The 13,875-nt window shown below is 37.3% G+C and overlaps 1 protein-coding gene and 1 long non-coding RNA gene across 5 annotated transcripts in view; one reads left to right on the forward strand and one right to left on the reverse strand.

Annotated features, from left to right (window-relative positions):
- Positions 1–13,320, forward strand: part of LOC117069429 — a 48,605-nt gene extending 35,285 nt beyond the window's left edge. Inside the window, exon 3 of the long non-coding RNA XR_004431544.1 lies at positions 13,061–13,320. This is a non-coding gene — a long non-coding RNA (uncharacterized LOC117069429). The remainder of the gene's footprint in view (positions 1–13,060) is intronic.
- The window catches only part of RAD51B (RAD51 paralog B), a 678,049-nt gene that overhangs the window by 373,745 nt on the left and 290,429 nt on the right, over positions 1–13,875 (reverse strand). The gene's annotated exons all lie outside the window — the stretch shown is intronic.

Genomic DNA, 13,875 nt, shown 5'->3' on the forward strand with positions numbered 1-13,875 from the left:
ACAGGGATCTGGTTAACCTTATCTGAGGGTGCCTACTGCCCACTCAAGAAGCCTGTAACTGCTATCAGGGCCAGTGCCAATTGCACACTTTTATAAGACTTTTCTTCCAAAGGCTTAAAGTGTTTTACCAATATTAACTCATCAGTAGTCATGAAACCCTCTGAGTAGAAAACTGGCAAATATTGGTCCAGGTGGGAGAAATTCTGGGATGGGATTGAGAAGAATCAAGTACTCTACTAAGAGTGAGGCAGTGGGAAAGCTCATAGAGTCCCATGCCCCACACTGCCACCCCTTAGCTAATTTATCCCTTTCAGGGCTTCCTCCAGTTCTGCCTAGGCTAGATGAACCTGCTTTTTTTGTCTCAAAGGGTTTTCAAAAATAAGCACTGCTGTTAATAAGGCAAAGCGTGAAGCTGTCAAAGGAAAACAAGAACAATTTTACACAAAGACACAAAGAACTGTCCTCTTAAGAGTTTTGATAAAAGAACGATTTATGCATTCGGTATCTGCTTCTATGACGGACACAAAGTATAAGGTTCAATCTTTCTGTACCTCAACTTTCTCATCTATACAAGCCAAAACAAAAAAACAAAAAAACAAAAAAAAAAAAACCACTTAGAATATCTCCAGAGATGTTTTGAGATTTTAGAAATAAATGTTTCGAATTGCACAGAGATTTTTGAAGGGAGATCTTTGAAGTGTTAAAAAGTGCCCTCTCTTATAGTATATTATAGTTCTAGAGGAAAGTCCGTTAATTATTGGTATATATGTTAGGAAATAAGGATAAATTCATGTGGTTTCAAGTGATTTTTGAAAATAAAAGCTGCTATAATTACAAAAAAATCATCTTTATCTTGCGAAAACAATTTTTTTTTAAAGTGGTAGAGGCAGGTTCTTCCATAGTATATGGCAGCCACAGATAACACACTAATAAAGATGGCTACTTTTCCCAATTTCTCTTTGACTTCATCAAAAAGGAATCAAACATGAAAAAACACTAAAAGAACCATTCTCATTCAATCATAGATTGAATGAAGATAGAAAAGCACAGCTCTTAGGTTCAACTACTGGGTTAAGCTATAAAAGCCTGTTCAGTGTAGGCTCACATTGAGTTTTGAGCCTTAATTTCCTTGAATATTTTTTAAAAAGATAATTTTACAATTATACCTTGTTAGCAAACGATTGAGCCAATTAGAAAACAAGTCTTTCAATAGACTTCCTGGTACGCAGAATTAACAAAGTTATCCCTGACTAAATTCCACAAATCGTTTTCATAAATAAATACATAAATTAGGAAGCAGAGAGAGAGACACAGAGACAGAAAAGTTTTTATCCAAAATGCTTAAAACCTAAGAAAAGAGAATTTTTTGTTAAGTTTCTTTTCTCCTTGAAGAGAAAAGATTTAATGAGTTACTAATCCCCTCAGTAAAGTTCTTTGGTAATTGCCCTATTTTAAGCCACACTCATTTTGCTAGGAGCCTTTGCTGTTAAAAGATGTTGTTTTATTATGTGAAACTACACACAAAAGCAATGTAACAAAACGGTAAAATATGCTTCCGATTTTGTTATGCTACCAACCTATACTTACCCAGAAATTTTAACTGCCAAATGTCTTTTATCTAATGCAGACTTGATCTTTCACCACCCACCCTTTACCACATGAAGCAACAACGTCATTAGGAGTGGAAAACTCTGGGAATGAAAACCTGAGCCCTGGAAAAAAAAATACTAAATGGGAATCTGCCTGCAGATCTGCAGATTTTCAAGCTTGTCCTGGCTTCTTGGGTCTGTAAGCTAGACTTCTGTGCCCAGACTATGGCTGGATGAGCAAGGCAAGCTCAAATCACACCCTGAGGGCTAGGAACAGAACACACAGTCTACAATCCTCTAAAGAGTTTTGAGAGCTTGCTACAGAGAATCCTTTCTCATTGGCCCTTGGTGATGTCATGCCCATGTCTCCAGGGCCCAGGAAATGCACCATGACTAATGGAGCGCCTCATCTGTGAATACACATTCCTTCTCAGAGAAGCAGCAACAGGCAGTGTCAGGGCAACGAAGAAGGCCCAGTTAGGGAATGCCAGTCAATCATGCACAAAAGGCTTCAGTAGTTTTGAAATAGACTGCTCTTGTTCACCTTCTCAGAAAACCCTCAGCAACTGCATGGACACCTGCGGACTATAGCACTGTAGGACAGTAACCCTTAAACTGGTTTGTTGGCTTGTTTTTCATTATTCTCTTTAAGGAAAGAAAAGTGGTCATTGTAATAAGACACACATCCTTCCAGGTTTCTAATGTATTAAGGCAGGGATCAGCAAACTTTTTCTGCAAAAGACCAGATAATAAAAATTTTAGGCTTTGTGTGCCACGTGGTATCTGAGCTGGTTTTGGTCCATGAACCATAGTTTGCTGATCTCTACACTAAAGACTGGACTACCTCTTCCTCTGCTATATACCTGGGCCAAAGTACCCTTAAATAAGAATGCAGTTACAGAAAAAAAGGAGTTTCTACAGTATATCTGTGATGACTATCCCATCTAGAACCTAAAGATAGTTACAGAGAGGTGGTCTAGCCCATGGTTTCAAAATCTAGGCTCAGTCAAATGGGTGAGTATAAACTCTAACTCTGCCATCTCTGAATTTAAGTTCTTGGAAGTTACTTTATTCCTCTGAGCCTTGGTTTCTTCATCTGCAAAACCAGGTTCCAAACTGTTCCTACTCAGTGAAGTTAATATGAAATTTCAATGAGATAACATATGAACAAAGCTTAGGCATAGTGCCTTGGGCACCACAGTGCTCAATAGGCTATTCATCCTAGATTTTTAAGAAGTGATTATAATTACCACACCTGGCTGTAGTAGCCCAAAATAAAGAGACACAGATCACTACAAAAGCTAATACACTGTTAACTTCTTTCCAATTCTATTAATACCATCATTATCTTTAATAGTTGCACAGAACTCCACATGGAATGCACCATAAATGAATCAAAATCTTATGTTGAACATTTGTTTACTGTCTTTTGCCAGTATAAACAGTATTATGATGAACGTCCCTAAATATGTGCCTTTGAATACTTGTTCAATTTTATTCATTGGGGCAAAAAGGTATGCACATTTTAAAGAACTTACAGTTGTTCCGCCAATTGGCTCTCCAGGAAGGTTATACCAATTTCTATTTCTACCATCACTGAAAGAGAAGATCTTTTCCTAATCTTCTTGACAACAGTACAACTACTGTAACACTGAAAAATTTCAGGCCCAGAGAGGTTAAATGACCTGCCTAATTTTAATAAAAAATATTTTAGTGTTCCCTTTGGCCTACAACTTTGTAGGCCATTTTATAATTATTTTGATTAATGGCAAATCTTTTGGGAACCCAATTGACTTGTGATTAGTATTAATAATTCCATTTTACGGTTGAGAAAGCTGGAGTCCAGAAGTTTACTTTAGATAGCCAAAGTTCTCCAGATAAGGCAAAGGACATAGATAAACACAATCAAACTAGAAATAAATTTCATCCTATTGTTGGACTATGCAAGGCTTGCCACAGTATCACAGGCAAAATATAATTTTCGAGTGGCAGAAAAATATATTGCTAACTCAGGGACTAATTTAACTTTTCTTTCTTTTGGCAAATAGCAAATCTAAACAGAGCCATTTTATTTTTTTGGCTGTGAATCTAAATAAGCCTATAAACTAAATGTCTTCTTCGCCAAGGAAAAAATCACCTGAGCATTTGACAAGAAAGTCACAGATCTAGGCATTTGTTAAGGTTTACTTCATTCACTCTATTCTGTTACCTGGCTTTATTTTCTTCTGAACATTTATCTCAATTTGAAATTGTATTATTTATTTGCTTGTAACAATTCTAAGTTCCATGAGGACAGGGACTTTGTCTTGTTTACTATCTTTACAGTTCCTAGAACAGTACCTGGCTCATAGCAAGTGATTTGTAAATATTAACTGCATGAATAAATCCTACCAGATGCCAGCTGTGAATTTCCCTAGCTCTATGACCTCCAAGTCAGGCAGGCTTTGGAGGTGTCATTCCCTGTCTACAATACTGCAAAACAAACCAGCTTCCTAATGGAAATGAACAGACTCTCACTTACCAACAGGGTCCCTAGCTAATAAAATCCCAATCAAACCTCCACTATTAGTTTAGCCATGCCACATGCTAGCACATGTTGACATGTCATCATCTCCCACCCTATCCCTTCACTTAGGAGATGTTGCCATTGTTATTCCTTGTAAGCATGCACGTTGGTTTTACCCATGTGGTTGGTTGGTTGGTACATCCCCAAAAGAACCTCCCAGGTAAGTCAGTAATTAGAATGAAGTTCTAAAGACAAATGCATCACCTATTCACTGTTTTATTTAAAGATGTAATAAATACGGTAGTTGATCACCCAACATCCATTCTGTCCCAGATGATTTACCTAGTCCTACGTGATCTAATATGGTAGCTACTAGCTATACATGGTTATATAAATTTAAATTAATTTAAAAAATGCAGTTCCTCAATTGCACTAGCTATATTTCAATTGTTCCATAATTGCCACATGGAGCTAATGGCTACTGTATTGGACAGCATGGATATAGAACATTTCCATCACTACAAAAAGTTACAGTGTAAGATCCACTAAAAAAATGGTAATTCCATTCTCCTTACCTGAAATTGATTTTAAAATGGGCATGTAGCAGAACGTGGCTCAATAGAACATGGGGAAGTCTGTGAAGTAGCTTCTGGGCAAGGTTTCCTTATGCCTAAAAATGTCATAGAGCAGATGGTCTCTCTTCTGCCTTTGGATAATGTTAGTTCAGGATGTGATGGAAATGTTGCAGCCATCTTGCAAACATGAGGAGACCCAGTCTAACAGCAGAGCCTACCCACTAAAAAGGGCAGAGCAGAGTAATGGATGGGATATGAGCTCTTAAAGAAATCACTGAGCTGCTGAACTGTTACCAGCCCTGTATCCTCATTATGTGAGATAACAAGATGATAAATTTCCCTATTGTTTAAGCCATTGGAGTTGAAGTTTTTATAATTCATAGCCAGATGCAAACTAATAATAGAGCTTTATTTATACTTCTCTATTTCTCTTTAACAGAAGAGTTCTAAATCAGTCAATGTACTGCTAAAAACCCAAAATGATTCTCCACTTTAATGCAGGTCCCAAAGTTTGGCTACAACAAAACCTCTTTCATTTAAACCTCAGCTAAAGAGTATTGTCTCTCATAGATGTGAGCATCTTAGTTTTTTCCCCTGTTATTAATTTCTGTTTATTCTGCCACTTTTTGTCTGAGAAATTTAAGTTTAAAATACAATATGAAAAAATATTTTGCAAATAGGATTTCAATAGCAAAAGCTTTTTTTTCCTTTTGATAAAAGCGAGAAGAATTCAAAGGTAAGATTGGAAGTTTCAGAGTTCTTAGAATTGGAAGGATCTTCAAAGATTGTCTACTTAGCCCCTTCACTTTGCAGTTGAGGAAACTGAGGTCCAAAGGGATAAAGTAACTGTGGTAAAAGAACAGTCCTTCAAAGATGTTAATGCCCTAATCTCTAACCTGTGAATATATTGTCTTACATGGAGAAAGGAACTTTGTGGGTGTGATGAAATTAAACATTTTGTGATAAGGAGATTATCTTGGACTTTCCAGATAGACTCAATGTAATTACAAGGGACCTTATAAAAGAGAGGCAAGAGTGTCAAAAACAAAAAAGAAATGTAGCAATGGAATCAGATATTAGAGTGATATATTCTAAAGATGGAACAGGAAGCTGTGAGCCAAGGAATGCAGGTGGCCTCTGGAAGCTGGAAAGGCAAGAAAATGGATTCTCCCCTGAAGCTTCCAGAAGGATCATAGCCCTCCCAACACTTTGACTTTAAAATTCTCATCTCAAGAACTGTAAAATAATAAATTTGGGTTGTTTTATGTAACTTAAATCTATGGTAATTTCTTACTGTAGCAATAGGAAACTGAAACTAATGTATCGTAATTGCCTTCCCCAAAGTTACACACAGCTTGTACTAGTAATGTCAAAACTCAAATCCTCTAGGTCCAGTTTTCCTTCTATCAGGAGTACAGTGGCATGGTCTCGGCTCACTGCAACCTCTGCCTTCCAGGTTCATGTGATTCTCTTGCCTCAGCCTCCTGACTAGCTGGGATTACAGGCATGCGCCACCACACCAGGCCAATTTTTGTATTTTTAGTAGAGACAGTTTTACCATGTTGGCTAGGCTGGTCTCAAACTCCTGACCTCAAGTGATCCACCCTCCTCAGCCTCCCAAAGTGCTGGGATTACAGATGTGAACCACCATGCCCAGCCTATCAAAAACTTCTATACCTCCATCTGTTCTTTCCATACTGTTTTCTCAAATATAGGAAAATCCCAGTTCAATGCTTTTATTACGTTATATGGAAAAATACCTGATTAACCACAATATGGGACCATTGTATAGTGGTTAACAGCATAGCCTCTGGACTGGTTTTGAACCCCTGGTTCTGCCACTTGTTAATTGTATGACTTTGGTCATGTTATCTAGTCTCCCTCTGCCTCAATTTCACCATCTGTAAAATGAGGTTAATAATATCTATCTTATATAGGTTTACTGTCAGGATTTAATTAGTTAACATTTGCAAAGAACATAAAACACACCAGCATGGAATGAGCAGTATGTGTTTGTTACAATAAACTTTTAAAAGTATGGCTGGTCTACTTTTTTTTTTTTTTTTGAGACAGAGTCTCACTCTGTTGCCAGGCTAGAGTGCAGTGGTGTGATCTCAGCTCACTGCAACCTCTGCCTCCCAGGTTCAAGCGATTCTCCTGCCTCAGCCTCCCGAGTAGCTGGGACTACAGGTGTGTGCCACCATGCCCAGCCAATTTTTGTATTTTTAGTAGAGATGGGGTTTCACCATGTTGGACAGGATGGTCTCGATCTCTTGACCTCATGATCTGCCCGCCCACCTCAGCCTCTCAACGTGCTAGGTTTACAGGTGTGAGCCACCACGCCCGGCCTGGTCCACCTTTAATTTGTCATATGTGACCCTGCTCACAGCAAAACAAAATATTAAAGACCACTGGATAGCAAATAATTTAACTAAAAATTAAATTTTCAATTCAGACGTTTGATTCTTAACTAATTTTGATTTCTAAATTACACAGTCTAGATCCTGTTTTGGAAGTTTTTCTATGTTTGGGCAAGTCACATTTTAAGCCAGACTACAAATAGGTCAGGTAGTTTACAGATAGGAAAAGTGTCTCATTTATACCTTAAAACTAACATAGAGTCACATTTTCTATAAATAATATAAGAGGACCAAGATTTTTAAAAATATGAACTATGAAGAGGGCATTTTATTAGCTAACTTGTTCAAATGGCTGAGTTTCTTTTTATAGAGTATGGTGAATGGTGGGCTTTGGAATCTCATATTTAGAATCTTCAACCACCCCTGAGGTAACTTAAGGCTCTACTGAAAATTTCCCTACTTGGCAAGAAATTAACTAAGTATGAGGATTTCTCTCCTCATCCCATATCCTCCTGTGCATGCTTGTAAGTATTACTTGCTTGGCTTGGTTTTAATCTTATTGGAATGTAACCACTCCCAAAGCACTGAAAGCATTCACTAAGATTTGCACACACTGCATTTTGGATGAATGAGGAAGATTCTGTGACAGAAGATGGGAAGTAAGGATATTCAATCAAATCCATGAAATACTGACAGGCAACACAAGCTTATCATAATAAGAAATGAGATCAAATTGTAAGCTCCATGAGGGCAGAACCTATGTCTATGTGTATACTATTCCCCATTATAACCCTGAACCCAGCAGAATCTTGACAAAGCTAGTAGGTGTGCAGTATTTCTGGAATGAACAAATGGACTGCCAAAAGGAAAAGCTAACAGCTAAATTTAAATAAACAAAGCAACATGGGATGTTGCTGCGCCATCTAATACGGTTGGGATTGTGTAAAAAGGAAAATATTAGTAATATGAAGTGTTTATTTACAATAATCCACTGTACAAGTAGAATCACATGTCCTCTTTCCAGTCTGTAATTAAATCTTGCTGAAACTCAACAGGAAACTACCTCAGAAAGTGAGATTTTCCTTTGCTACATTAATTAAAACACCAGGGAAAAGGTAGTAGAATAAAGTAAAACACACAGACATTCCACTGCACTTAAACGCTACGTACTGAATGGTTTTACTCATCCTAAAATCTAACTGCATCTGCATTGGTAACACATCTGAGCTGAAAAAGAAGGTAGAGCAGGTAATTTGGCAATTTAAAATTCTTAAGATCAATAAAAAGTATGCAAAATGTATGCTTCATTCCTTAAAATATTAATCATAAAAATAACATAAAATCATCTTCATCAAAATGTAAAACTTTTGCTCTGCAAAAACCCTGTTAACAAGATAAAAAGGCAGTTTATACAGAATGGGAGAAAATATTTGTAAACCATATATCAAACAAAGAACTTGTATCTAAAATACGAAGAGCATTACCAAAATTCAACATTAAAAAATCAAATAATCCAATTAGAAAATTAGCAAAAAATATACACAGACATCTTTCACTCAAGCGAGATATACAGATGGGAAGTAAGCATATGAAAATATGTTTAACGTCAATTAGTCACTAGAAAAATGTAAATTAAAATCACAATATTATTATCACCTATTAAAAATGGCCTTTAAAAATTAATGATAACACTAAATGATTTTGGATCACTCACACACTGCTGATGGAAATGTAAAATGGAATTGCCATTCTGGAAAACAGTCTGATAGTTCCTTTTAAAACTAAAAATAGATTTACTATACAACCCAGGATTGTACTCTTTGATACACATCCCAGAGAAATGAAAACTTTTCTCATAGAAATTTGTACATGAAGGTTTGTAGCAGCTTTATTCATAATAGTCCCAAGCTGAAAACTATCCAAATATCCTTGAAAGGGTGAATAAAGAAACTATGGTACATCCATACAACAAAATACTACTCAGCAATAAAAATAAATGAATTCTATATACATGTAACAACTTGGATGAACCATAAGAAAAGTGGAAAAAGCCAATCACAAAAGGCTACATACTGTATAATCATTTATATAGTATTTGTGAAATAACGTGATTACAGAGATGGAGAATGGATTCATGGTTACCAGTGGTTAGGGAATATAAGATGTGGTGGGTGTGGCTAGCAGGATGTGGCACGAGAGGCTTCTGATAATACAGTGAGGCATTTTGATGGATGCTACTGGTTATTCAAAGCTATGCATTATGACACACACAAATGAATGCATGCATTACTGGTGAAATAAGTTTTATGGGTTTTACCCATATTGGTTTCCTGGTTTTGATACTGTACTTGAGCCATGAAATATGTCAACACTGGGGAAGACTGGGTGAAGGATATATATGACCTCACTGTACATTTCTTTGTATCTTGCTATGAATATATAATTAGTTCAAAAAAATAATGTTTTTTTAACAAGCCAAAATAATCTTTAAAAAAATCATTCAGATTTGGCCAGGCATGGTGGCTCATGCCTGTAATCCCAGCACTTTGGGAGGCTGAGGTGGGAGGATCATGAGGTCAGGAGTTCAAGACCAGCCTGGTCAAATATGGTGAAACTCCATCTCTACTAAAAACATACAAAAATTAGCTGGGCATAGTGGTGCGTGCCTGTAGTTCCAGCTACTCAGGAGGCTGAGGCAGGAGAATCACTTGAACTTGGGAAGCAGAGGTTGCAGTGAGCTGAGATCACGTCACTGCACTTCAGCTTGGGCGACAGAGTGAGACTTTGTCTCAAAAAAAAAAAAAATCATTAGGTAAGAGCACTGTCTTTGAAGGTAATGTGACTTTAAATCCACAGGTTCCATTTTTTAAAAAGCATACGTGACTTCTCTTCTACCAGACATTCATTTTTAGAAAATAATATCCTCAAATTCAAAAATAGCTGAATAAATATTCCTCAGTTTCCAAACAGAGTAATCCTTGAGTTGAAATACACGGAAAAAGAAAATTCCAAATATAAACCAATATGTGCCTGCCTTACCTGGAAAACAGCTAGAATCGCATCATCTCTGAGTTGGAAAGAACTTCAAGTTCTTCCAGTTCAAATTCCCACCAACATAAGATTCATTTCTCTAATATTTCTGATTGAGCTAACCTTTTGAATACATGCAGTTACTATATTGCCTGCCCACCATATTCTTTTCTGGAAAAAGCATCCCTCTTTTTTCTGTGAACTGATCTTCTCAATTATGGTTCTCCTAAGAGCCAATTTTTTCCATCCTGAGATCAGTCCAGAGAAGGCACTGGAGCCAAACTAGGGATCCTACCCCTTGGCCTTGTTTGATTTGCTCAGAATTGGGCACTTGGCCCAACCTGGACCAAAGAATTTTTCCAAGGTTTTTCTCACTAAATGTGCTAGAGAGAGTTTCTCTTCATTGTTGGGAGATGTATAACCCAGGCATGCTTAGCAATCAGGTTTCACATAATGTGCATAAGAGAGAGAGTCTGCAGAGGAAAAATGAGCTAATACTCTGAGAGAAGCAGAGATGAAAGAAAGAGAAATAAGGAAAGCTGCATTTGAGTCTCTGGTTCTAGTTGTTTCTGGGGCCCAGTGGGATGTCTGCCTTCTCCACAGTTTGGCTGTTCAATCCTTTCTTTGTTCACATGAGACATTCCTAATATTTTTCCAATAATTTCCTCTTTTTACCAAGCTAGTTCAAGTCACGTTTCTACCACATGCAATGAAAAGACTATCCTACTATGAATAAGAAGTCCATAACTCACAATACAGCCTGTTAAGAGCTCTAATTGTTAGAATGTTCTTCCTGATGTTGAAACACATAAGCCTCCATGGATATTCCAACCATTGCCCTACATCCTTACCAAGGCTCATCCTCCTCTTCCCAATATTCAAAGATTATGATCACATAACCTTTGTGGACATTTGTTACCTTTTTGTCTGTACGGCATATATTTCCTTACTATTTTGATAACAGTACCCCATTCTTCGTGGGAAATTACCTCTACCCAACTGAATGCAGTCTAGTAGGATTATAAGTCAAGATTCCCTGCCATTCTTTAGCCAAAGAGTGAACATATGACCCAAGCCAGATGCCCTAGCTTTGAATCTTAACAAAAACACTGAAGGTTGCTGGAGTGTCATAACTTTGGCAGGGAAGCCAGAAGAATGTGACTGCCAGGTTTACTGAGCCCTCTTAAGCTGTTCTTTCCCTGTCCTTTCTGAGCCTGATTCTTCCTCCTTCTCTTTGACTCTGTAAACTCTTTAATATCTTTCCAATAAGAAATGCCATTAAATAGTTAGTTTATATAATTAAACAAGTCTATCTTAAACATATCCCAAAAGTTTTCTCTTTTTTGAGCTAAGTAATCTCAGCTTATTGAATTGTACTTCAGGTGACTTGATTTCCAATCTATAATCTGATTGGTTCCCTCAACATTTATCAAAACTCTTTGTGAACACATGGCAGTCAGGTCTGATCAGAACAGAGAGAGATAGGAAGAATATGCCAATCTTCACCCAGGCTGAAGTAAAGTGGTACAATCTTGGCTCACTGCAACCTCCGCTCACTGGGTTCAAGCGATTTTCCTGCCTCAGCCTCCCAAGTGGCTGGGATTATAGACGCATGACACCACGCTTGGCTAATTTTTGTATTTTTAGTGGAGGCAGGGTTTCACCATGTTGGTCAGGCTGGTCTTGAACTCCCGACCTCAGGTGATCCGCCCACCTTGGCCTCCCAAAGTGTAGGGATTACAGGCGTGAGACACCGCGCCTGGCAAATACATCCATCTTTGATCTTGACACGTACTTCTGTTAATGCAGCTCCAAAGCCTACATCATGAACACATGACACTGAGGCAGATTTTGAGTTTACAGACAACTAAAATCTTCAGTCATTTTATATTAACTTCTATAAAATTAAATATTTTCAGTCATATAGTATAGAGTTTACTTTCAAAATTCTAAGTGACATTGCAGCCTTTTAGGCTTGATGTAGTTTCAGTTAAGTCTACAAAAGTTTACCAATGTAATGATATGGTTGTCACTGACTTTAGGAATACAGATTGAGTTTTATTCTCCAACAATGTGACAAGGGAATAAAATAACAACAATCCTGTTTATCACTCTTCTCTAAAGGAATTCAATAATTCTAAATTTGGATATTTGAGTCACATAGAGTAATTAGCTAAATGCATTTGTATAAAAGAACCTCTGAGCCACTGATACTCAAACGAATAGAGCCAGACTTTTCCTAAGAGATGAAAAAACTAAATTTGGTAAATAGAAGACACACACACACACACAAACACACACACATACACACACACAAAATCAACCATAACATCTGCCATATAGATCAGGCATTAAGAACCAGTAGATTATGGAGGCTGACTTGACAACTCTCAACAATTTGTGACTGCCAAGCACTTTTGTCTGATGTTTACAGGAATTCCCATAGGAAGTGAAGTTGCCACCATTTCACCTTTAACATTTTATTTTCAGGATTCTTACTTTAGTTCAGAAAGTTTATAATGCTCAGAGATCCCAAGGCTTCAGCAAAAGAATCAATTTCTACAAAAAAAGAGTTAGATGAGTTTGGCTAAAGAAAAATTATTAGATATTTTGTTTGAATTTCTGAGATCTTTTCCATTTTAATTTTAACCATGGCTTTAATCCAAGATATGCTATACAATGAGAAGTTTGAAGAACAAATACAGTTGTAAAGCAATAGAGAGATGATTCCTAAAAGGGAGGGCTGGCTGCCCAGTCTGTTCCCCAACATTGGTTTTCATCTTGGTGAATTTATCTTCATTCCAGGATCTAAATCTCAACTAATCAGTTTGAAAACCCAATCTTATAAACACAGCAAGAGGAGACCCACATTAAACAGATTCACAGAGGCTGATGTATATAATCAGAATGTTGATTTATTAATCTCCTCAGAGAAAATCAATTGCTACATAGACCAGGAACACCTGAGTCAGCCACACTAATGTATTTTCTCTTCTGAAGGCACCCTCTATAGACCAGACAACAACCTCTAGGAGTTGAGAGCAGTCCCTGGCTGATACCAAGAAAACAAGACTTCAGTTCTATAGCTGCAAAGGAATGAAACCTGCCAATAACAGGAATGATCTTGGAAGAGGACCATGAGCTCCAGATAAGAACACTGCCAACAAACACCTTGATTTCATTTCAGCCTGAATAGAAAACTCAGCCATACTGTCCTGGATTTCTATCTACAGAAATGCGAGCTAATAAATGGATGTTGTTTTAAGCTGCTAAGTTTGTGGTTACACTGCAATAGAAAACTAACACACCTATAGACCAATGATTCTCAAAATGTTGTTCCCCAGCTAGCATCACTATCATCTAGGAACTTGTTAGAAATGCAAATTCTTGGGCCATAAGAATCTGGGGATAGGGCCTAGCAATCAGTACTTTAACAAGGCCTCCAGTTAATTCTAAAGTATATACTAAAGTTTGAGAACCACTGAAGTACACTCTGTTTGTAGGCACAGGCAACCCTTACCTTGTGGTTTGATCTTGTCCATGCTTCTATAGATGACCAACATCTTTTCTGACTAGTATCTGCTATTTAGTTTTGCAGTCAAGTCTTTTATTCTTTCAAGATCATAGTATTTAAGAAAATTGTGTAAATTTCCACTGTGATCCTGTGCTTATCGATTTCTAGTTTAACTCTAGGGAGAAACCTAATTTCCCCCTTTAAGTGACAGGCACCTCATTGCTGTTCTCCTGTGGTATCTACATTGAACCAGACACTAGGCACAATGTAGTAGTTTTAGTTAAACTACCAAATTGATGTT

This window comes from Trachypithecus francoisi, unplaced genomic scaffold (genome assembly GCF_009764315.1).
Source record: "Trachypithecus francoisi isolate TF-2019V2 unplaced genomic scaffold, Tfra_2.0 Lachesis_group3, whole genome shotgun sequence".
In the NCBI taxonomy this organism is placed as follows: Eukaryota; Metazoa; Chordata; class Mammalia; order Primates; family Cercopithecidae; genus Trachypithecus; species Trachypithecus francoisi.